A 24,847-nucleotide genomic window follows, 5' to 3' on the forward strand; every position below is an offset into this window, starting at 1 on the left:
TCATATGATTTGAGAACTCTTTTTCTAGATTTAGCAGGACAAAGACTTAGCCATACTATATTGTCTGATTTTCCTTGCAAGGCAGTAACGGTTAAACGGTCTGCAGCTTCACAGCAGCCACATTCTCTATGAGAGAGCATTTTTATGCCTAAACTGTACAATTTGTTTTGTCAGATGATATGTCATCCCAGAGGTCCTGAAGTTCTGTTTTCTCTGCTTTGGTTAAGTAGGCGTGACATATCGTGCAGATGCAGTGGAATTGTCTGCAATATACTGCACATCTATCTTTGCATTCCATAGGAGGGCAATGATTGCATTGTAATGATCGATGTATTTTTATTCTTCTGTTCTTTTTATGCAATATGTGTTCTTAGGTGATTTACCTTTGACCCTTTTGGCCTCATTACGAGTCGGCGGTAACTGTGCCGGAAATTCCGGTAGGTTGCCGCTGGACTCGTATTACCATTCCGCCTCTGTGATTGCCTGAATCACCGGGGCATTACAACCCCAGTGACCCGGTAATTCCAGAGGCGGAATTCTGTTAATCCCCATTCCCATGAAGTCCCATAGGGATGGGGAAGTGGAAACACCGGCACCATGCTGTAATGGTGCCGGTGTTCCCATGTCTGCCTGCAGGCGGGTGGTGTTAAACCCGCCAGGTCAGACCTGGTGGGAGTGACACCTCCCGCCTGCAGGACTCTTAATCAGCCAGTCCGAAAAGAATGGTGGCAGCGGTTTTACCACCACTGTTCTTTCCGGACCAGCAGGGTCATAATGAGGCCCTATGTCTGACTGAAGACATGAAGTTGTTTACTTGACCTGTTGCTGAAACTGGTTTAGGGAACCAAAACAGCATTTGGTGTAGTATTTCCCTATTTTTAAATATTTGCGTCAACAATATTTCCCACATTTCTGTCTTTGAAATTGTAAAATTTGTGCATGAAGGTCACTATGTGTTGTTTGTGAAGGGATTCCACAAGTGACATATTTTTAGATGAACTGCAAAACAGTGGCATCACTGTCTTGACCAAATTAAGGAGCATCTTTAATCCATAATAGCATGTTGATGTGTGGTGCTCCTCTGGCTTGGTATTCTTTTCTCCAAAAGAAGTGTTGAACTTCTCCGAGGGGAGGAACAGTCGTATTACAAACAAAGTATAGCATAGCAATGAAGCGATGATAGAAATATCTTGATTCATTTGATACATTTAAAGATTCTAGAGAGCAGAGTTCTCCTGGTGTTTTAATATCTATGTTTGTTTTCTTTTTGTTTGCTATGCATAGGAAATTGTGTAAATCTTCCCATGCATTTTCTGCACAACTTAATGTAACAAACCAAGTGGGTGGGCCAAGGTTTCTTATCATACAGCGTACATCTCTGTGACATCAGAACCAGTATTCTTTTGTAACGCGCATGTTTGCTAAATAGTTTGTAATACTTGACTGTAAAACCTCATCTTTTTCTTGCACTTTTTGTAATAAGTTCATAGCTGACATATTTTGAAAAGGGGTACCTGATTTTAATGTGTGTGCAACTCCGTAGCATAGAGTTGCTAGTTCACTTTCAAAGAGAAGGTGGAATATGTATTCCACGTTTTGTCTGAATCTGGGGTTGTCAGAATACATTCGTAAAGAGCGATATTCTGATGCTGTTATCTGTATGGGTCTATTATCGTACCTTTCTCCTTTCCAGTAGGAAAGAGTAGAGGAAAGGCCCGTGCTTCTATACTTTTTTCCCATATGCTGATTGGAAATCCTTTGGCTTGTCACATTTGGTACGTTTCCAGTGCATCATGTATAGTGTTTTTAGAGTATTAAGAATGAATTGTATAATGTTCTAAAATATTGGATGCTGTAGCAGGATTTAGAAGTTCAAATTGACCAGTTTCTGGTGACTCTTGAATTATTTCAATGGTTTCTCTCAGGTTTTCTTCAATATTAATTTCTTTGTAGCCTTCATTGGTGTTTTTTAGATGTTGCAGGGCTTGTCTTACTTTTTGTAAGTCTATGAGTTGTTGCCATATGTTTTTGTCTTTTGTAGGTACCTCATTTACTAAGATAATTAAAGATTGATCTATTGGCCGTTGCACTCCTAGAGTATGTACATTTTCTTTGAGATCTAATGTTAAATAAACTACTTTGCCACGAATGCCTTTCACTAATTCAGAGGGAGGAAATTTTGCTGTTTTTGGTTGAAGGAGTGTTATTGCTTGAAATGGGTGCATTGTTTGCATTATGATGCTCTCATATACATTAACAGGGTAATTCATAGAATTTCGCAGAAAAGTGTCGCAAGCGGCTGGCGCAGAGTGTCCGCGTGCGATTGTCTGCGCCAGGCACGTGCGCTAAAACCGATTTCCGTGCACAGCGTATTCATGGATTTCAGGCTCCCAAACCAGCCGTGGTGCAGAGTATCGCAGCGACCCTGCAGCAGCGCCAGTAACGCCCCCAAGAACGCCCTCGCGCAAGGAAAAGCCATCAAAATCGCTAAATCATCGCAAAGGGCAGCGCTAACCCTGGACCAGTCCACAGGGCTGCCAAACAAGGAACGCAAAGCGGGTAACGTGCATATCAGGGGTACGCGTGAAGTTCTACACGCGATTAGCCAGGGTACGTGTATTACAGGGGTACGCGTGAAGTTTTACACGCGATTAGCCAGGGCACGTGTATCACAGGGGTACGCAGGAATTATCACACGCGATTTGGCTGGGTACGTGTATTACAGGGGTGCGCGGGAATTATCACACGCGATTTGGCTTGGTACGTGTATTCCAGGGGTGCCCTGGAATTATCACACGCGATTCGGCTGGGTACGTGTATTCCAGGGGTGCGCGGGAATTATCACACGCAATTTGGCTGGGTAGGTGTATTACAGGGGTACACGGGAAGTTCTACACGCGATTCGGCTGGGTACGTGTATTACAGGGGTGCGCGGGAATTCTCACATGCGATTTGGCCAGATACGTGTATTACAGGGGTGCGTGGGAATTATCACACGCGATTTGGCTTGGTACGTGTATTACAGGGGTGCGTGGGAAGTTCTACACGCGATTGGCCAGGGTACGTGTATTACAGGGGTATGTGGGAATTATCACACGCGATTTGGCTGGGTACGTGTATTACAGGGGTACACGGGAAGTTCTACACGCGATTCGGCTGGGTACGTGTATTACAGGGGTGCGCAGGAATTCTCACATGCGATTTGGCCAGGTACGTGTATTACAGGGGTGTGCGGGAATTATCACACGCAATTAGGCTGGGTGGGTCCTCACAGGTGTTCCCTGTACACCCTCCACGGCCCCTGCAGGCAGCCCACAAAACAGGGGACTACCCTGCACACCTGCTCATGTCCCCCTGCACCCCCACCCCCCAGCAGTGCAGGGGCAGCCTCCACCAGGCCCCCACTCATGTCCCCTATCACCCCCATCCCCCCGCCACCAGGGGAACCCTCCACCAGGCCCCCATCCATGTCTCCCACCACCCCCACCCCCCAGCAGTGCAGGGGCAGCCTCCACCAGGCCCCCACTCATGTCACCCACCACCCCCACCCCCCAGCCACCAGGGTCACCCTCCACCAGGCCCCCACTCATGTCTCCCACCACCCCCACACCCCAGCAGTGCAGGGGCAGCCTCCACCAGGCCCCCACTCATGTCTCCCACCACCCCCACCCCCCTGCCACCATGGGCAGCCCCCACCAGGCCCCCACTCATGTCTCCCACCACCCCCACCCCCCAGCAGTGCAGGGTCACCCTCCACCAGGCCCCCACTCATGTCTTCCACCACCCCCACCCCCCAGCCACCAGGGTCACCCTCCACCAGGCCCCCACTCATGTCTCCCACCACCCCCACCCCCCAGCCACCAGGGTCACCCTCCACCAGGCCCCCACTCATGTCTCCCACCACCCCCACACCCCAGCAGTGCAGGGGCAGCCTCCACCAGGCCCCCACTCATGTCTCCCACCACCCCCACCCCCCAGCAGTGCAGGGTCACCCTCCACCAGGCCCCCACTCATGTCTCCCACCACCCCCACCCCCCAGCCACCAGGGTCACCCTCCACCAGGCCCCCACTCATGTCTCCCACCACCCCCACACCCCAGCAGTGCAGGGTCAACCTCCACCAGGCCCCCACTCATGTCTCCCACCACCCCCACCCCCCCAGCCACCAGGATCACCCTCCACCAGGCCCCCACTCATGTCTCCCACCACCCCCACACCCCAGCCACCAGGGTCACCCTCCACCAGGCCCCCACTCATGTCTCCCACCACCCCCACACCCCAGCAGTGCAGGGGCAGCCTCCACCAGGCCCCCACTCATGTCTCCCACCACCCCCACAACCCAGCAGTGCAGGGGCAGCCTCCACCAGGCCCCCACTCATGTCTCCCACCACCCCCACACCCCAGCAGTGCAGGGGCAGCCTCCACCAGGCCCCCACTCATGTCTCCCACCACCCCCACCCCCCAGCAGTGCAGGGGCAGCCTCCACCAGGTCCCCACTCATGTCACCCACCACCCCCACCCCCCAGCCACCAGGGTCACCCTCCACCAGGCCCCCACTCATGTCTCCCACCACCCCCACACCCCAGCAGTGCAGGGGCAGCCTCCACCAGGCCCCCACTCATGTCTCCCACCACCCCCACCCCCCAGCAGTGCAGGGGCACCCTCCACCAGGCCCCCACTCATGTCTCCCACCCCCCCACCCCCCAGCAGTGCAGGGTCAACCTCCACCAGGCCCCCACTCATGTCCCCCTGCACCCCCACCCCCCAGCAGTGCAGGGGCAGCCTCCACCAGGCCCCCACTCATGTCTCCCACCACCCCCACCCCCCTGCCACCATGGGCAGCCCCCACCAGGCCCCCACTCATGTCTCCCACCACCCCCACCCCCCAGCAGTGCAGGGTCACCCTCCACCAGGCCCCCACTCATGTCTCCCACCACCCCCACCCCCCAGCCACCAGGGTCACCCTCCACCAGGCCCCCACTCATGTCTCCCACCACCCCCACCCCCCAGCAGTGCAGGGGCAGCCTCCACCAGGCCCCCACTCATGTCTCCCACCACCCCCACACCCCAGCAGTGCAGGGGCAGCCTCCACCAGGCCCCCACTCATGTCTCCAACCACCCCCACACCCCAGCAGTGCAGGGTCACCCTCCACCAGGCCCCCACTCATGTCTCCCACCACCCCCACCCCCCAGCCACCAGGGTCACCCTCCACCAGGCCCCCACTCATGTCTCCCACCACCCCCACCCCCCAGCAGTGCAGGGGCAGCCTCCACCAGGCCCCCACTCATGTCTCCCACCACCCCCACCCCCCAGCAGTGCAGGGGCACCCTCCACCAGGCCCCCACTCATGTCTCCCACCACCCCCACCCCCCAGCAGTGCCGGGGCAGCCTCCACCAGGCCTCCACTCATGTCTCCCACCACCCCCACACCCCAGCAGTGCAGGGGCAGCCTCCACCAGGCCCCCACTCATGTCTCCCACCACCCCCACACCCCAGCAGTGCAGGGGCACCCTCCACCAGGCCCCCACTCATGTCTCCCACCACCCCCAACCCCCAGCAGTGCAGGGGCAGCCTCCACCAGGCCCCCACTCATGTCTCCCACCACCCCCACACCCCAGCAGTGCAGGGGCAGCCTCCACCAGGCCCCCACTCATGTCTCCCACCACCCCCACACCCCAGCAGTGCAGGGGCACCCTCCACCAGGCCCCCACTCATGTCTCCCACCACCCCCACACCCCAGCAGTGCAGGGGCACCCTCCACCAGGCCCCCACTCATGTCTCCCACCACCCCCACCCCCCATCAGTGCAGGGGCAGCCTCCACCAGGCCCCCACTCATGTCACCCACCACCCCCAGCCCCCAGCCACCAGGGTCACCCTCCACCAGGCCCCCACTCATGTCTCCCACCACCCCCACCCCCCAGCAGTGCAGGGGCAGCCTCCACCAGGCCCCCACTCATGTCTCCCACCACCCCCACCCCCCAGCAGTGCAGGGGCACCCACCACCAGGCCCCCACTCATGTCTCCCACCACCCCCACCCCCCTGCCACCATGTGCAGCCCCCAAAAGGTCCTCACAATCCCCAATCATGTGCGTAATGGTCAGCCTCCACAGCCAAAAAGCCCTACCAAGTAACCCATTCACCCACATGGAAATGGAAATCACATGTTACACCCCCAATGTTCATGAAGCAAATGAACCCATGTCCATCACACACATATTTTCCAATTGAATGGGAAAACACACAACATGACATGCATGAAACCAATGAGATGAAACCACACAGTGAACAATGGAAAAAAAAATGTATTTGAAAAAATTACGAATGCTAAAGAAAGAAAACTAACTACAATGTAAATGTGAAAAAAGAAGCTGCATGTCCGCATAAAAACACAAAACTAGAAAATCTAATCCAAAAAATTTTGTCCAAAGTGAAATGTCAAAACTCTCCGTGCAACAAAGAACTATGTACAAAAATAACAAGGGTCCATCATCACAACTGAACTAAGGAAACCTCCTAAAAAACCTACCTAAATATCAACTATATACAAAAAGTGGAGCAGTGTCCGTCGACTCCAAATCATAAGAAAAAACAAAGGAAACCTAAAACTAAAGAACTATATACAAAGGCGGCGGGCAAGTCCAGCGGCTCACTCTGTGGTGTTCCGGGCCAGGGCATCATCGAACTCCTGTTCGATGTCCCGGAGGCGGTCCAGTTCCATGGCCCCGAGGGTCCGCAGGGACGACGCCGTGTCCTCCTCCAACCCCCTGCGGATTGCCTCGAGGCACTCGGCCCGCCTCAGGGCCCTCCGCATGGAGTTCTCTGCCCTGACCATTGTGAGCCGCGCCTCTTCCGCCCGCCGCCGCTCCGCACCTATGGCATGGCCCAACCGCTGCCACACGGAAGACACTCTCTGTCCTGGGTCCTCCTGCCCTCCGGCCGATGCCTGCCCCTCCGATGTCGAATGCCCCGAGCCTTCATGGCTCCCACCATGTTGCTGCTGCTGCTCTGCCTCTGCCCGTGCACTGCCTCCTGCTGCCTGCACATCCTCCGCCGGCTGGGGTGCAGTTGTTGATGTGGCCACCCCTGCTGGACGTCCGACTCCCGACTGTGGCAGGGATGCCTCCTCCACCAGCCTGGCCGCACTGTCAGAGGCAGCTCCACAGGGCACCCAGGTGACTGATGGGTGGGAAGATGGCACAGAGGATGACTGGCGCGTAGGGGGTCCAGTTGAGGAGGGGGTCGGAACAAGCCCCATCAGACGGAGGAATCCGGTCTGGGTGACCTGTCCCAGCAGGCTGACGTGGTCAACGAGCCATTCGAGATGACGTGCAGTCTCTCCATGAAAAGACTGCAGGTCACCTCGTATGGCCCGTTGATGCAACGCCACACCAGCCAGGACAGGCTCAACCCGGACCTGGATAGCCACGTCCGCAGGCAGAGGAAGGCCAGTTGACGTCAGCTCATCCCCTTCCTGGAAACGGGTCTGGACATAGGCATCCCTGCTGGTGCAAGATGATGCAGGGACAGGATCGGGGACAGGATTGCACACAGGCACCTCCGCGGCGGCCTGTGCTGCCTCCTGTCCCTGGTCCTGGACTGCACCACTAGCACCAGTGGGATCCCCACCTCCAGACCCCGTCTCTGGTGCTTGCACGGCCTCCTCCTCCACCAGACCCCCCACCAACCTGGATGACTCCGTGCCATCTTCCCCTGTTGGGCCCTGTGGGGTCCCAGCTGCCCCTTCTGCTGCCGAGGAGTCCAACTCCAACCTCCGCCTCTTGGACCTCCCCCCGGCAGCTGCGGCCTTGGACGCGGCACCAGACTCCTCACTCCCCGACGAGATGACAACACGGGAGGGGAGCCGGGCCTTGCGTCTCCGGCTGGCGGTCGGATCCCCGCCGCTGTGCTCCACAGCAACTTCTCCGCCCTCTTCATCAGTTGACGCTGCAGACAGGGAGAAACAAAACACAGGCATCAGGGCACGGTACAATGGACACATACACGCATGACAGTTGCACATGAGTGGCATTGGCAAACCTCAGACATGTCATCACAATCCCCAACACACATGTCATTGCAACTGGCACACATGAGCCATACCACAGCCATATCGCAACTGCCACCACCATCCCTACACATACAACAGCATCAGCAGCCAAAGGGGAGCCATACATCACATGCAACACAAAAAGTGCACCACACATGTACACACACCACCACACTTGCATGCATGTCTACACCTCTGCCAAGTTTCGCACTGTTCAGACGGGCATCCATGTCACATCTGCAAATCAGGCTTCCACATACCGCTGTCACATGCATCCATGTAGCATCACTGTTGCACCCTTGACAAATACACACACATGCACATGTACACAGTGCTCATACATGCAGCCGAAAACAACATACATGCCTGACATCACGGACATGTCTACTTACATACACATTCATCCAAACATGTGTGCACGCACAACTGCATTTGCCATGCAAGCCCACACACACAAGCACCATCCATGTCTCACACATTACAGCCCTCGCATGTGTCAGCCCCACGGCCCTGTACACCCCCACCCATACTCCACCCCATACAAACAGATGTGCAACCGGCACAATGGGGAATGATCACCACACGCCCTGCTCACAACCAGGATGCATGTACACTCACCGCTCGACTCCAGACGGCTCTGCTTCTCTAGGACCTGGACGTGGAGCGCTGGGGATATGCGTTCCAGGACCCCCATCTGTTCTTCCGACAAGTGGCCCCGGCGCCCCTTGGCATCCGCTGCCTTCAAGAGGCGCCGGGCCTTGTTCAGGGTCCAGGACCTGAAGTCCTCCCAGCGCTTCCTGACATGTTGTAAGTCCCGGACTGCCACCCCCTCCGCGTTGATGGCAGTCACGATGTCAGTCCAGATCCGAGTCCGTCCTTCCTTGTCGGCGCGGGAACTTCCAAAGAGGGCATCATACTGCCCCAGGACTTGCTCCACCAGGACACCAACTTCGGTGGCACTGAAGCTGGTGCCCCTCTGCCTCTCTGGCCGGGGGTTGTCAGTGGTCACAGATGGTGTTAGCCCCGACATGACAACCCCAGAGGCAGGAGTGGGTGGGCAACTGGGTCATGGGGCTGGGCTGTGGAGCGATGGAATTCCAGTCGGGAATCTTCTGTTCCAGCAGGGGTGGTCACAGCAACAGCACCCCTGGCTGATGTGCAGGCAGCAAATGGCAGTGCACGTGGGCAGCAGGCAGTCAGACAGCAGCAGATAGCAGGTGGGAGCGTGCTCGGGGCTCTGGGGGGCAGTAATTCGGCCTTCTGGGCAGGAGCGTGGTCTTCTGTGTGCTCACGCGTGGCCAGCTTGGTACGGAGTGAATTGGCACGTGAAAATCCTGCACGTCAGCGTGAAAACCGAGGAAAGGCCCTTAGCGCGTAAGCGCGTCAGCACGCATACGCGATTCCATTGGACCAAAGGCCCTCAGCGCGTAAGCGCGTCTGTGACGTGACCCGCACGGGTGTTTCCCACACAGCACGTGATGACAGAGCACACGTGGAAAGACTGCACGTCAGAGTCTCATTGCGTGTGATTGGTGGAAATGGGCGTACACCGGGATACAGGTGCGCTGACGTACTTGCGTGTGTAAGTGTCCGCGCACACCTCATATACACGTACATAGGCCAATCGGGTGTACACGCACTTTTGTCCAATTACACGCGATGAGACTGTGACGTGCAGTCTTTCCACGTGTGCTCTGTCATCACGTGCTGTGTGGGAAACACCCGTGCGGGTCACGTCACAGACGCGCTTACGCGCTAAGGGCCTTTGGTCCAATGGAATCGCGTATGCGTGCTGACGCGCTTACGCGCTAAGGGCCTTTCCTCGGTTTTCACGCTGACGTGCAGGATTTTCACGTGCCAATTCACTCCGTACCAAGCTGGCCACGCGTGAGCACACGGGAGACCACGCTCCTGCCCAGAAGGCCGAATTACTGCCCCCCAGAGCCCCGAGCACGCTCCCACCTGCTATCTGCTGCTGCCTGACTGCCTGCTGCCCACGTGCACTGCCATTTGCTGCCTGCACATCAGCCAGGGGTGCTGTTGCTGTGACCACCCCTGCTGGAACAGAAGACTCCCGACTGGAATTCCATCGCTCCACAGCCCAGCCCCAGGACCCAGTTGCCCACCCACTCCTGCCTCTGGGGTTGTCATGTCGGGGCTAACACCATCTGTGACCACTGACAACCCCCGGCCAGAGAGGCAGAGGGGCACCAGCTTCAGTGCCACCGAAGTTGGTGTCCTGGTGGAGCAAGTCCTGGGGCAGTATGATGCCCTCTTTGGAAGTTCCCGCGCCGACAAGGAAGGACGGACTCGGATCTGGACTGACATCGTGACTGCCATCAACGCGGAGGGGGTGGCAGTCCGGGACTTACAACATGTCAGGAAGCGCTGGGAGGACTTCAGGTCCAGGACCCTGAACAAGGCCCGGCGCCTCTTGAAGGCAGCGGATGCCAAGGGGCGCCGGGGCCACTTGTCGGAAGAACAGATGGGGGTCCTGGAACGCATATCCCCAGCGCTCCACGTCCAGGTCCTAGAGAAGCAGAGCCGTCTGGAGTCGAGCGGTGAGTGTACATGCATCCGGGTTGTGAGCAGGGCGTGTGGTGATCATTCCCCATTGTGCCGGTTGCACATCTGTTTGTATGGGGTGGAGTATGGGTGGGGGTGTACAGGGCCGTGGGGCTGACACATGCGAGGGCTGTAATGTGTGAGACATGGATGGTGCTTGTGTGTGTGGGCTTGCATGGCAAATGCAGTTGTGCGTGCACACATGTTTGGATGAATGTGTATGTAAGTAGACATGTCCGTGATGTCAGGCATGTATGTTGTTTTCGGCTGCATGTATGAGCACTGTGTACATGTGCATGTGTGTGTATTTGTCAAGGGTGCAACAGTGATGCTACATGGATGCATGTGACAGCGGTATGTGGAAGCCTGATTGGCAGATGTGACATGGATGCCCGTCTGAACAGTGCAACACTTGGCAGAGGTGTAGACATGCATGCAAGTGTGGTAGTGTGTGTACATGTGTGGTGCACTTCCTGTGTTGCATGTGATGTCTGGCTCCCCTTTGGCTGCTGATGCTGTTGTATGTGTAGGGATGGTGGTGGCAGTTGCAAAATGGCTGTGGTATGGCTCATGTGTGCCAGTTGCAATGACATGTGTGTTGGGGATTGTGATGACATGTCTGAGGTTTGCCAATGCCACTCATGTGCAACTGCCATGCGTGTATGTGTCCATTGTACAGTGCCCTGATGCCTGTGTTTTGTTTCTCCCTGTCTGCAGCGTCAACTGATGAAGAGGGCGGAGAAGGTGCTGTGGAGCACAGCGGCGGGGATCCGACCGCCAGCCGGAGACGCAAGGCCCGGCTCCCCTCCCGTGTTGTCATCTCGTCGGGGAGTGAGGAGTCCGGTGCCGCGTCCCAGGCCGCAGCTGCTGGGGGGAGGTCCAAGAGGCGGAGGTTGCAGTTGGACTCCTCGGCAGCAGAAGGGGCAGCTGGGACCCCACAGGGCCCAACAGGGGAAGATGGCACAGAGTCATCCAGGTTGGTGGGGGGTTTGGTGGAGGAGGGGGCCGCGCAAGCACCAGAGACAGGGTCTGGAGGTGGGGATCCCACTGGTGCTAGTGGTGCAGTGCAGGACCAGGGACAGGAGGCAGCACAGGCAGCCGCGGAGGTGCCTGTTTGCAATCCTGTCCCCGATCCTGTCCCTGCATCATCTTGCACCAGCAGGGATGCCTACGTCCAGACCCGTTTTCAGGCAGGGGATGAGCTGACGTCAACTGGCCTTCCTCTGCCTGCGGACGTGGCCATCCAGGTCCGGGTTGAGCCTGTCCTGGCTGGTGTGGCGTTGCGTCAACGGGCCATGCGAGGTGACCTGCAGTCCTTTCATGGAGAGACTGCACGTCATCTCGAATGGCTCGTTGACCACGTCAGCCTGCTGGGACAGGTCACCCAGGCCGGATTCCGCTGTCTGATGGGGCTTGCTCCGACCCCCTCCTCAACTGGACCCCCTACGCGCCAGTCGTCCTCTGTGCCATCTTCCCACCCATCAGTCACCTGGGTGCCCTGTGGAGCTGCCTCTGATAGTGCGGCCAGGCTGGTGGAGGAGGCATCCCTGCCACAGTCGGGAGTCGGAGGTCCAGCAGGGGTGGCCACATCAACAGGTGCACCCCAGCCGGCGGAGGATGTGCAGGCAGCAGGAGGCAGTGCACGGGCAGAGGCAGAGCAGCAGCAAGATGGTGGGAGACATGAAGGGTCGGGGCTTTCAACATCGGAGGGGCAGGCATCGGCCGCAGGGCAGGGGGACCCAGGACAGAGAGTGTCTTCCGTGTGGCAGCGGTTGGGCCACGCCATAGGTGCGGAGCGGCGGCGGGCGGAAGAGGCGCGGCTCACAATGGTCAGGGCGGAGAACTCCATGCGGAGGGCCCTGAGGCGGGCCGAGTGCCTCGAGGCAATCCGCAGGGGGTTGGAGGAGGACACAGCGTCGTCCCTGCGGACCCTCGGGGCCATGGAACTGGACCGCCTCCGGGACATCGAACAGGAGTTCGATGATGCCCTGGCCCGGGACACCACAGAGTGAGTCGCTGGACTTGCCCGCCGCCTTTGTATATAGTTCTTTAGTTTTAGGTTTCCTTTCGTTCTTATTATGATTTGGAGTCGACGGACACTGCTCCACTTTTTGTATATAGTTGATATTTAGGTAGGTTTTTTAGGAGGTTTCCTTAGTTCAGTTGTGATGATGGACCCTTGTTATTTTTGTACATAGTTCTTTGTTGCATGGAGAGTTTTTACATTTCACTTTGGACAAAAAATTTTTGATTTGATTTTCTAGTTTTGTGTTTTTATGCGGACATGCAGCTTATTTTTTCACATTTACATTGTAGTTAGTTTTCTTTCTTTGGCATTCGTATTTTTTTCAATACATTTTTTTTTCCATTGTTCACTGTGTGGTTTCATCTCATTGGTTTCATGCATGTCATGTTGTGTGTTTTCCCATTCAATTGGAAAATATGTGTGTGACGGACATGGGTTCATTTGCTTCATGTACATTGGGGGTGTAACATGTGATTTCCATTTCCATGTGGGTGAATGGGTTACTTGGTAGGGCTTTTTGGCTGTGGAGGCTGACCATTACGCACATGATTGGGGATTGTGAGGACCTGGTGGGGGCTGCACATGGCGGCAGGGGGGTGGGGGTGGTGGGAGACATGAGTGGGGGCCTGGTGGAGGGTGCCCCTGGTGGCTGGGGTGTGGGGGTGGTGTGTGACATGAGTGGGGGCCTGGTGGAGGCTGCCCCTGCACTGCTGGGGGGTGGGGGTGGTGGGAGACATGAGTGGGGGCCTGGTGGAGGGTGACCCTGCACTGCTGGGGTGTGGGGGTGGTGGGAGACATGAGTGGGGGCCTGGTGGAGGCTGCCCCTGCACTGCTGGGGTGTGGGGGTGGTGGGAGACATGAGTGGGGGCCTGGTGGAGGCTGCCCCTGCACTGCCGGGGGGTGGGGGTGCAGGGGGACATGAGTGGGGGCCTGGTGGAGGTTGAGCCTGCACTGCTGGGGGGTGGGGGTGGTGGGAGACATGAGTGGGGGCCTGGTGTAGGCTGCCCCTGCACTGCTGGGGGGTGGGGGTGGTGGGAGACATGAGTGGGGGCCTGGTGGAGGGTGCCCCTGGTGGCGGGGGGGTGGGGGTGATAGGGGACATGGGTGGTGGCCTGGTGGAGGCTGCCCCTGCACTGCTGGGGTTTGGGGGTGATAGGGGTCATGGGTGGGGGCCTGGTGGAGGCTGCCCCTGCACTGCTGGGGTGTGGGGGTGGTGGGAGACATGAGTGGGGGCCTGGTGGAGGGTGGCCCTGCACTGCTGGGGTGTGGGGGTGGTGGGAGACATGAGTAGGGGCCTGGTGGAGGGTGCCCCTGGTGGCTGGGGGGTGGGGGTGGTGGGAGACATGAGTGGGGGCCTGGTGGAGGGTGACCCTGCACTGCTGGGGTGTGGGGGTGGTGGGAGACATGAGTGGGGGCCTGGTGGAGGGTGACCCTGCACTGCTGGGGTGTGGGGGTGGTGGGAGACATGAGTGGGGGCCTGGTGGAGGGTGCCCCTGGTGGCTGGGGGTTGGGGGTGGTGGGAGACATGAGTGGGGGCCTGGTAGAGGGTGACCCTGCACTGCTGGGGTGTGGGGGTGATGGGAGACATGAGTGGGGGCCTGGTGGAGGGTGCCCCTGGTGGCTGGGGGGTGGGGGTGGTGGGGGACATGAGTTGGACATGGGTGGGGGCCTGCTGGCAGGTGCCCCACAGTGCTGGGGGGTGGGGGTGCAAGGGGACATGAGGTGGTGTTTATTAGTTCAAGGAGACATGTGCCTTTGCTGGGGGGCATGCCCATTGTGGGTGGGCTGCCTGCGGGACATGACCAGGGATGCAGGGTAGTCCCCTGTGGTGTGGGCTGCCTGCAGGGGCCGTGGAGGGTGTACAGGGTACACCTGGGAGGACCCACACTGTCAAATCACATGTGGAACTTCCCGCGCACCCCTGGAATACACGCGCCCAGGCTATTCGCGTGTGGGACTTCCCGCGCACCCCTGAAATACACGCGCCCAGGCTATTCGCGTGTGCAACTTCCCGCGCACCCCTGAAATACACGCGCCCAGGCTATTCGCGTGTGGAACTTCCCGCACACCCCTGAAATACACGCGCCCAGGCTATTCGCGTGTGGAACTTCCTGCGCACCCCTGAAATACACGCGCCCCCAGGCTATTCGCGTGTGGAACTTCCCGCGCACCCCTGAAATACACGCACCCAGGCTATTCGCGTGTGGAACTTCCCGCGCACCCCTGAAATACACGCGCCCAGGCTATTCGCGTGTGGAACTTCCCGCGCACCCCTGAAATACACGCGCCCAGGCTATTCGCGTGTGGAACTTCCCGCGCACCCCTGAAATACACGCGCCCAGGCTATTCGCGTGTGGAACTTCCCGCGCACCCCTGAAATACACGCGCCCAGGCTATTCGCGTGTGGAACTTCCCGCGCACCCCTGAAATACACGCGCCCAGGCTATTCGCGTGTGGAACTTCACGCGCACCCCTGAAATACACGCGCCCAGGCTATTCGCGTGTGGAACTTCCCGCGCACCCCTGAAATACACGCGCCCAGGCTATTCGCGTGTGGAACTTCCCGCGCACCCCTGGAATACACGCGCCCCCAGGCTATTCGCGTGTGGAACTTCCCGCGCACCCCTGAAATACACGCGCCCAGGCTATTCGCGTGTGGGACTTCACGCGCACCCCTGGAATACACGTAGCCCGCTCCCCCAGGCCCGATCGCGTGAGGAACTTCACGCGAACCCCTGTAATACACGTAGCCCGCTACCCCAGGCCCGATCGCGTGAGGAACTTCACGCGAACCCCTGTAATACACGTAGCCCGCTCCCCCAGGCCCGATCGCGTGTGATACTTCACGCGAACCCCTGAAATACACGTAGCACGCTCCCCCAGGCCCGATCGCGTGAGGAACTTCACGCGAACCCCTGTAATACACGTAGCCCGCTCCCCCAGACCCGATCGCATGTGAAACTTCACGCGAACCCCTGAAATATACGTAGCCCACTCCCCCAGGCCCGATCGCGTGAATAACTTCACGCGAACCCCTGTGATGCACGTACCCTGCTGAAATCGCGTGTTAGACTTCCCGCGCACCCCGGTATACATGCACACGTATTTTTTGTCAGCGGGTGTCCGTGTTTGTGGGTACCCCTTTGCACGTCATTTTTCCTGGAGGGCCACAGTATGGGACATTCATCATGGCAGTATATAGGTGCTATTTGTTGGCGCACCTTTTGGCGCACATTTCTTACAGCCGCAGAGACGCTACCGCCTGCTTTCTTGTGGCGGTCGTGTTTGTGCCTGTGCGCTGGTTTGAGCGTGCGCTTTTTTGCCCTATTCTATTCCATGAATACGTGTTGTAGGCGAGCGTGTGGGCGTTCCGCGTACTTGTGCCCTGTACTTCCCCCGTGACGCCCACGTTTTGACAAGTTGTTCCCCATTCCGAGTGTTACGCCCGTGTTCCGCCTACTTTTGTTGCGTGCGCCGCGCTATGTGCGAATTTCGCTGTGGCCTGTGCGATTTTCGCTGTGACCTGGCGCACGCTGTTAGATGGCCTGTGCGCCAACGTGCGCCGCGCACTTTTTTATCGCACATCCGCTGGTTTTCTCGCGCACGGCCTTCCATGAATCGACGTGCGCTGCTTTTCGTGCGATTTTCGCAATTGCACTGCGATTTTCGCTATTCCACTGCGATTCGCACGTTTTTGCCCACTTGCGCCGCGCTAATTATTCCATGAATCGGCCTGTAAGTTGTTGCAGGGGATCTTGTAGTGGAAATAATTCCAAGTTATTTGTGACAGCACGTGAAGGTGTTTGGTTGTTGTCAAGTTTTCAGTGCAGTAATTGCAAAGTATTAAGGGTCAGTAATTTCGTATTTGTTTTCTGCTATAAGGGGGAAAGCTAATTGGAACCATTTGGAATCTTCATTGTCTTCTATTTTGTATGTTATGTCTACAGTTTTTGTGCTACATTTATAAAAAGTCCTGCGGCAACACACACACACATGGTTTGGTACTTCAACTGAGGTACTTTTAAACTTTAGTATTTCTTTTTTGTATGTGTTTAATAGAAGGTTGCTATTTGTACAGTAGTTGCTAGTTTGTTGTAAAGCTATTGCATTTTGTAAGTGGCTTTCCCTTCCAAAATAAATTCTCTGGATATGCTGTTTTGTTGGAGCAGTTGTTTGGCTGTACCATGTAGAAGATTGTTATTTAAATTGGCTAGTGCCAAAGCAGGACTTTTAGCATAGTAGAGCTTATGGACCAGATTTCTTATAGTTGAATGATGTGTTGATATCATTTTGATATGATGGAAGGTGCTTTTGCAAATAGGTCCTAAAATGCAGGCTAATGAATGTTCTTGTAGTCCTGTGTATTTGCACACTGGACAGGCATTCCTATTTCGTAGTAGTTTCATTTCAAATTTGTCTTTGCTTTTTACATACTGATTGAGGAACTGGCCTAAAGATTTGAAAGATTATTTGGCAATGTTACACATTGATGTTCACAGCCATTTGTCACTAGATATTTTGGTTCAGTAGAATGGAGAGGTGATGCTGAGTTTTCTGGGGATATTTTTGTGAGCAGAGTTTCTTGTTCCATAATGGTGTTATTAAGTTTTTCATACCCTCGTCCACTGCTATGAATGGCAATCGGTTTGTTTGCTTTTGTTTATATGCTTCCTCATTAAAATATGGTTCTGTGCTCGTGGTGTGACTCCATTCACCTCCACAGATGTTTAAGAAGCTATTTTTGTTGATATTCTGTTTATTGAGAAGTCTTTTTTGTAGTTTAGTAGTTAGTTTTGTTAGTGGTTTCATTCTGTTTAAAACTAAAATAAATAACTTCCTTTTGAGAAGGATTGCACTGTCTATGAGAGCTTCTAGGATTAATTTTCTACGGTAGGTTTTAAGGGTTGTGCATGATTGCTCTCCTGTTTTTATAAGGTTCTGAAGGACTCTGTGGTGGAAAATGTTTTGTTAAATATTTTTTTGATATGGTTACTTGCCACTACATCAAGATTTATAGGTGCAGAATTAGCAGTAGTGGTAGCTGAAGTCTTGTTAATCACTTTCTGTTTCGTTTTACATTTTGATAGAGGAGGCAAGTTTCTGGACTGGAACCTCGTTTTGTTTTGCTTAATGACTGTATTAGCACTTTTGTTTGAACTTTTTGCACAAAATCTGCTAGAGATGGATGCTTATTTTGGACAATTTTATTTTGATTTGCTCTACTTCTGCATACTTTCTACGGAGTTGCTTTTTGGTAGACATTCTTTGGGCTCTGTTGGAGAAAAAAAGAAAGTGTGGGTTGGGCTGTTATGCAGTGTATGCATGCTTTGTGCATGAGTGTCTGAGTATGATGGTAAGGATGATTGTGGAGGTGTGTGATTGTGCAATGGGCAGCTACATCAAGTTGGGATGGCTATTCTTGTATTTGTATGTTACAATACTGGCTGGGCTTCAGATCACAATATAAAGTATGCAGCTGGTGAGGGGAAGCACTAATACTACATCTAATGGTAGAGGTTAAATACACATGTTTGTTCAAAATACTAAAATGCTAGTGTGTTTGAGTAACAATTAGAACATTATGGTAGTATTGTACTTACTTTTTGTATGGAAAGAGTAGGTTTCCTCTAAGTTCTTGTTCGTACTTCAGACACTGCTGCTTTTCAGGAGATTGGTCTTCACTGCAATTGTAAAAGAAAGAAGTTAATGAATATGTGTGTTTGTAGCACTTTCGTTAATGTAGACATTTTTTGTTGTTTTTATAGTAGGTATTTTCTTATAACTGAGCATAGTATGCACATGCACTTTCCTTTGCCTATGCACATTCTGTATATTTTATTTAGAATCTGTTAGTTGAATATGTTTTACAAATGAGTATAATAGTAAACATATAGAGCACACTTGTTTTTTTAATATTATGTTATTGGATGTTAAGAGATAGAAGAAATAATCATATGCATGTTTTGCTATTTTTACATGGTAAATGGCAGTGATTGTACAGAAAAGCATGCAATGTATGCATTTGTGAAGGTGTGGGGAATAAAAAGCATAACGATTTCACATAGAGGCAGTGGTGTTGTTTGAGCTGGGACCCTTTCTAAAGATATTGTCTGTGTGTGTGCTTGAATGAAGATGCATGCACTCATCCTGGCTGTGTGTAATTTTATAACACACTGGACAGCCTTTATTATAATTATACTGTTATTTCTCCCATCTTTTAATATGATAATATGAAATAACATTTTTTTAGGTAGCTGCGTGTGTAAACAAAAATTTGGAGAGCAGACAGGTTTCCAATTGACACTTCATCATAGCAGATGGGAGAAATGACAGTAAGTTCATTTGACGGTTTATACAGGTTAAGTGGCTGTTACTCTGTTTATATGTATTCCTAGAAGAGCTTTACATGTACTGTGTAGAAAATATTCATACCTGTAGTCTGTGTTCATGCATGTGGATGTGCATGAATATGCAAGTAGAAATTGTGGGGAGTTTTATAGTAGTTGTTGTTGTAGGTCCTTTGCAGTCACAGCACAATTGTACTGAGAGTGATCAATAGTACATCTAAAGTGCTGATCTGTGATGATAGAGTTAGATGTAGAGTTCTTGGATGTGATTGGTGGATGATTGTGTGACTGCTTAACAGTAGCCAATGAGGAAATGGTGCAGAGAGTGAAGTGGAAAGGGTAGAAGGACTGCCCGAGTGTTACGTGCTCTGCGGATGCCGCAGCTGTCCGTGGGCAGGGCGTGCCACATCCGGGACTTCTCAACATATCTGGCATGGGAATAGGACTGTAGGGATCAGCCAATAAGGTGTTGAGGTTGCGGTTTGTATTGAAAGAGGATGTGTGTAGTGAAGATGGCAGAGGTGGAGAAAGTCAGGGTGTTGGTGTGCAGAGATATGTTTCTTGATAGTTTGTAGAAGTATGCTAAATGTAGTGTGGCAAACAATTTTGATGTAAAAGGAGTGAAGGTGGTGTGGAGTACTGTGCCTGGTTTTAATTTGCAGGCAATGTTGGAAGTTTGTCAGGATATGGCTAGGTTCAATAGTCCAGATGTAGTTGTCGTGCACTGTGGTGTTGTGCATTTGGGCTATGTCAGTGCCCCTACTTTGTTGCAAGATCTGCAAAACTTGGTTCAGGCAGTCATGAAAGTCCATCCAAATGCCAAGGTTATTTTTTTCTGCTTTGTTACCTAGGGCAGTATGGGACAATAGTTCTGTTTTTTGTCCTCAGAAAAATATTGCTAGATGTGCAATCAACCGAGGCATGTTAGCTCTCATGCTTAGAGCTGGTATGTTCTTTTGTAATAATGAGAACATTGATTCTGGTAATGTTGTTTATTTTAAAGAAGATGGCATTTATTTATCTTTTATGGGAAATGCCATGCTGTTTTGGAACATAAGGGTTGCTTTGAGAAGCTAATGTGAATGCTTTTGGAGGACATGAGAAAAACGGCCACAAAAAATAGAAAATAAAAGGTGTTGCTGAAGCATCTGCAAAAAAAAAGGCTCTTTTCAGAGACAACCTCAAAGGTGAAATGGGGCACACTATTTAAATTTTCATTCTCGAGTTCAGATTTTTTGATTTGTCCATGGACACCGCGGTTGTCCGCGGGCAGCGCGTATTACATACAGAGATTTTGGGGTTGAGAGGCATGCAAATGAGACTGAGTAGAGCAAGGGATTGGTTAATAAGGTTTACTGGGTTGTGTAAGGAGAGAGTATGTCAGTAGGTCTTCTTCCTGAGAGAAGAGCAGATAGCCATGGCTGTGTATTTCAGAAAGCAGATTGTTTAGATTTTGGGAGATTTGTCAATAAATTGGTAAGAGGTTTATGCAGATCGCTGTGGAGTGGCTGCACATCTTGGATTCTCTCATGTGGATGCGCACTGGCATGGAGTGCATGGAATGAGTGGCTGGATTTGGTACCTCTCTGTGCTACTTTGGTGAACCAGCGTCATGCAGACATTATTATTATTCATTGTGGAGGGAACAGTTTAAGACATGTGTCTGGAATCTCTTTGCAATTTGCAATGAAAGAAGGACTTCAAAAGATCATGGACATGTTTCCAAACTCCAAAGTAATTTTTTCACGGATTGCACAGAGACAAATGTGGCTTCATTCTTTCTCATGTGGTCCACAAATGGAGAAAGCAAGGCGTAATGGTCAATAAGGCTGTTTGTGCCTTCCTAAGAGATTTTGGCATGTCCTCTTTTCACAATGAAAATATTATGTTTCGTAGTACATACATTTTTCGCAGAGATGGAGTCCATCTTACCTATGCTGGCAATCAGATTTTTCTGAGAAATGTACAAAATGCATTGCGACCTTTTTTAGAAATGAGCATCCATTTTGAAGTAGATGTTAAGTATTTATAATTTTTGACATACAAACACCTCCCAAAGGCTCTTTTCAGAGCCACCACTTCCTCCCAGAGAAAAATGCAATGGTTACAATAGGGTAGCATCCCAATTTTTTTTATGTTCGCGAACTGTCTGCGGACTTTCAAGAAATACAAAGGGCCCTGCGTTATTTATCTTTACTTCTGTTTTTTAACTGTGGAAGGCGGCTCTGAAAAGAACCTTATTTTTTTTGATTTTTGTTATTTTGTATTTTTTTTGGTTTTTTACACACGACACACTAGGAGAGAAGGGGAAAGGAGGGTAAAGGGGAGCACACCAACCACAGGGATAAGAAAGGGCGAGCTGAGAGAGGAAGATGTAGAGTGGGTTTTATTTGGGTAGTGAGCAGGTCTTCTCGTGCTCTGAGACGATAGTCTCAAAAGAACTGCAAAGTCGCTCCCCCCTGCAGAGTACTGTGACACAGTACATACATACAACTGTGACCCTCGAAAGGTAAGGGTCATCAGAATTCTGTATGGCCTGTGAGGCAGCTTGAGGAAGACGCTGTCCCACAGAGGTGTTCCTTGTGGTGACAGGATCAGAAACGGAGGATGAAGTAGAGGCAATCAACCTACTACGCTCTTCACAAGGTACAACCTTGCGAATGGCCCCAGTGTGGAATGAGTTCAGGTGTTGCTTCATGGTCATAGTCCCAAAGCTATACGAACCATGCCTCCCGTGACTGAGTACCATTTTGCACTCATTGCAGATGACACGGTTCGCACGAGCCTTAGGACCATTCCCATGAATGTTAAACAACCGCCACACCCAAGAATCACGCCGAGGGCGGGTAGTAGGGTTTTCCTCTACCTCATTCTCGTCATGCTCTTCTTCCTCCTCTGTATCCTCACTCCTGTTCCCCTCTTCAGGCCCTTGGGGAAATGGTGGTGGTGGAGGGGGTCGGGGTGGTGCTGAGGCAGATGTAGCACCAGGTGGCAGTAGTGCAGCCATGGATGTCATCGGCTTGGAGATGGAAATCTCAAAATCTGCAAAGTATGCAGCAAAATGCATTGTGCTCTGTGGAATAGCCAGAAACACAATGAGAATGAGCTCTAGGGCGTGGTATTTATTAGGGGTGCTTGTGCGCGGTTCGCGGACATGCGCGCCGTCTGCAAGACAGATCGAACACCAAAAAAGGTTCAAAAAGTCACAAAAACTATGTGGAAACTTAGGAACTTAGGATTAGTATGTGGGATTTGTGGTATGTTGAGTTTTTAATGAGAAATATTGTGGATTACTTGGAAATGTACTTTTAAAGTGTTCGGGGACACGAACAGTGTCCGCATTCAGAACACAGGATCAGCGTGGGCGCGGTCACATGATTGTTTCATGAGCATGTTCGCTAAGGTAGCAGCCGTCCGCAGGACACCCAATGTACGGACATTGTTTTGCGCATGCGTGTTGATGTTTTACGGACAGTGTTCGGGTCCTGACTAATTAAAAGTGCATCACACGTAAAACGAACAGTTAAGGACAGCCGTTTGTTCTTAGCACAGTTTAATTTACTTGTGCACAATACGGACAGACATAGCGTCTCAAGCACACCTCCATTTTTGTTTATTTACAAACAATTCAGGACACCACGAGCGTTCTTAGAACAGTTTCAACTTGCTAGCGAACACTACGAACAGGCATATTGTTCTTAAGGACATCCCCATTTTCGTTTATTTACGAACATTTCAGGACACTACGAGTGTTCTTAGAACATTTTCAACTTGCATGAGAACATTACGGACAGATATAGTGTCCTCAGGACACTTACATATTTATTTACATTTCAGTGAACACCTAAATTGGTTTTACCACAAATAACTGAAAGTAATTACAACACAATATAAAAAAGTAACTTTATTTAACATATATAAACAATTTATGACTGAGAAGGTGGGGCAGAAACAAAAACAGGAGAATTAGGGCTTTCAATATAAGTGGGATCAGGTGAAGAAGGGTTGGAAATCTCATCAAAACTTTGTGGTCCATGGAGAGAGTTTGGGGTTAAATGAATGGGATATGGTGAGGGGGGACAAGTTTAGGTGGGACAATGGTATGTTGTTGGTGGTTTTAGGTGATCTTCCACAAAGTTCTTTAAATCCGTAAAATTTGCCATAAATTGGTCCATTTTGTGGGTAATGTGTTCAAGAGTGTTATCAACCGCTTCTTTTTCTTTGGAAGTTGCAATTTTTGTATGGTCTGTAAAAAAAATGTATATGTTGAATGTATACAAAATAATATTTATTAATTGGTTTATATAGTAAAGTGTGTACCATTAGGTGGACTATCTTCTAACATTTTGTCTCGTGGGAAGTGCTCCTCTAGCCAGTCCAGAGTACTACACATTTCTGTGAGAAAACAAAAAAGTAGTATGTGGTTTTTTTTCTAATATAGAAAGTTTCTAAATATATGAGTAAAATGAAGTGCACTTACTATTTCTGGTAAAATATTTAATCAGTACGTCTGGTGTTGCTGTTAGTTGTGGAATGTCTGTGAGGTAATTATGTTGGAAGCCACGTTATCTTCTTTTGGTATATTCCATTTAAAAAAATATTGTATTTAAATGAATGGTTAGTGTGTTACATATATGGGTTACATGTCTTAAGTATTACTACATATACTTTGTATGTGTGCTGCTTTGTGAATTTGTTAAATGTTCCTATGTTATGATATACAATTACACATACCCCCCCAGAGTTTTTAGGTGGTGGTACTGTTGTCCGAACATGTCCGCGGACCGTCAAATTCAGTAGAAAGGGTTCAGTATGTTCCATATTACATGAACATAAAGTCAAAGTTATTATTGTTAAGTTGTACTACTAAAAAACTATGAAATTCAGTAGAAAAACTTTGTTAAAGGGACATTATGGTTAAGTGGCGCTACTAAAAACCTATGAAATTCAGTAAAAAAGCTTTGTTAAAGGGACGTTATGGTTAAGTTGCGCTACTAAAAACCAATCAGATTCAGTAAAAAAACTTTGTTAAAGGGACATTTCGGTTCCAAGTAAAACCGAAAACCCTTGAAATTCGCCAGTTATGGTAAGCTAAGCAACCATAACTCGCGCCACCACCGTGCACTGCTAAGACTAACACCTAGGACATCAAAGATGACATCACAAATGTCATTGATGACATCACTGATGACATCACATGTGCATTTACCTTTCATGAAAAGTCTATACAAGGGATTCTTAGTGTAATGTTAATAAAAAAAGTGTCAAAGATTATTGGAATAAATATCAAGTGCTAATCAGTGCATTAAGATATGCATTGATATAAATAGCATTCTATTATTAACTTCAATCCAGTATACTAAGGTACTCATGTAGAAACATAGGCATTGTGTGCAGCATACATGATGGAGGTGCAATATTCATAAGCTTGCCATGTTGAATAGTGAAATGATAACTGTTTTCATATTAGGGTTTTACGTACAGTGAAACTTGTGATAAGTAGGTAATAAAACCCACTTACTACATAATTGCATTATTACAGACAAATCACAAAGAAACAACACCACATACAAATATGAATATATATAAGGGAATTGAAGTAAGAAAAAAAACAGCAATAGTAGCAGAAAGTGTTCATAACCTGATTACATTTATGTAGAGAAATGATTGCTCTGTTTCAAAGCTGTTACTTACCCTATCTATATATATCACATGATGTGTCTGGACCCTAAGGAAAATAGTGTGAGTACAACATATAAAAATATGAGCATATACAGGGAAAGTACAGTAATAAAAACACATCAAAACTATCAGAAAGTGTTGATAACTCTACTGATAATTTTAATGCACAGAAAGGATT

Source organism: Ambystoma mexicanum, chromosome 6q (assembly GCF_040938575.1).
Source record: "Ambystoma mexicanum isolate Mex_15411 chromosome 6q, UKY_AmexF1_1, whole genome shotgun sequence".
Taxonomy (NCBI): Eukaryota; Metazoa; Chordata; class Amphibia; order Caudata; family Ambystomatidae; genus Ambystoma; species Ambystoma mexicanum.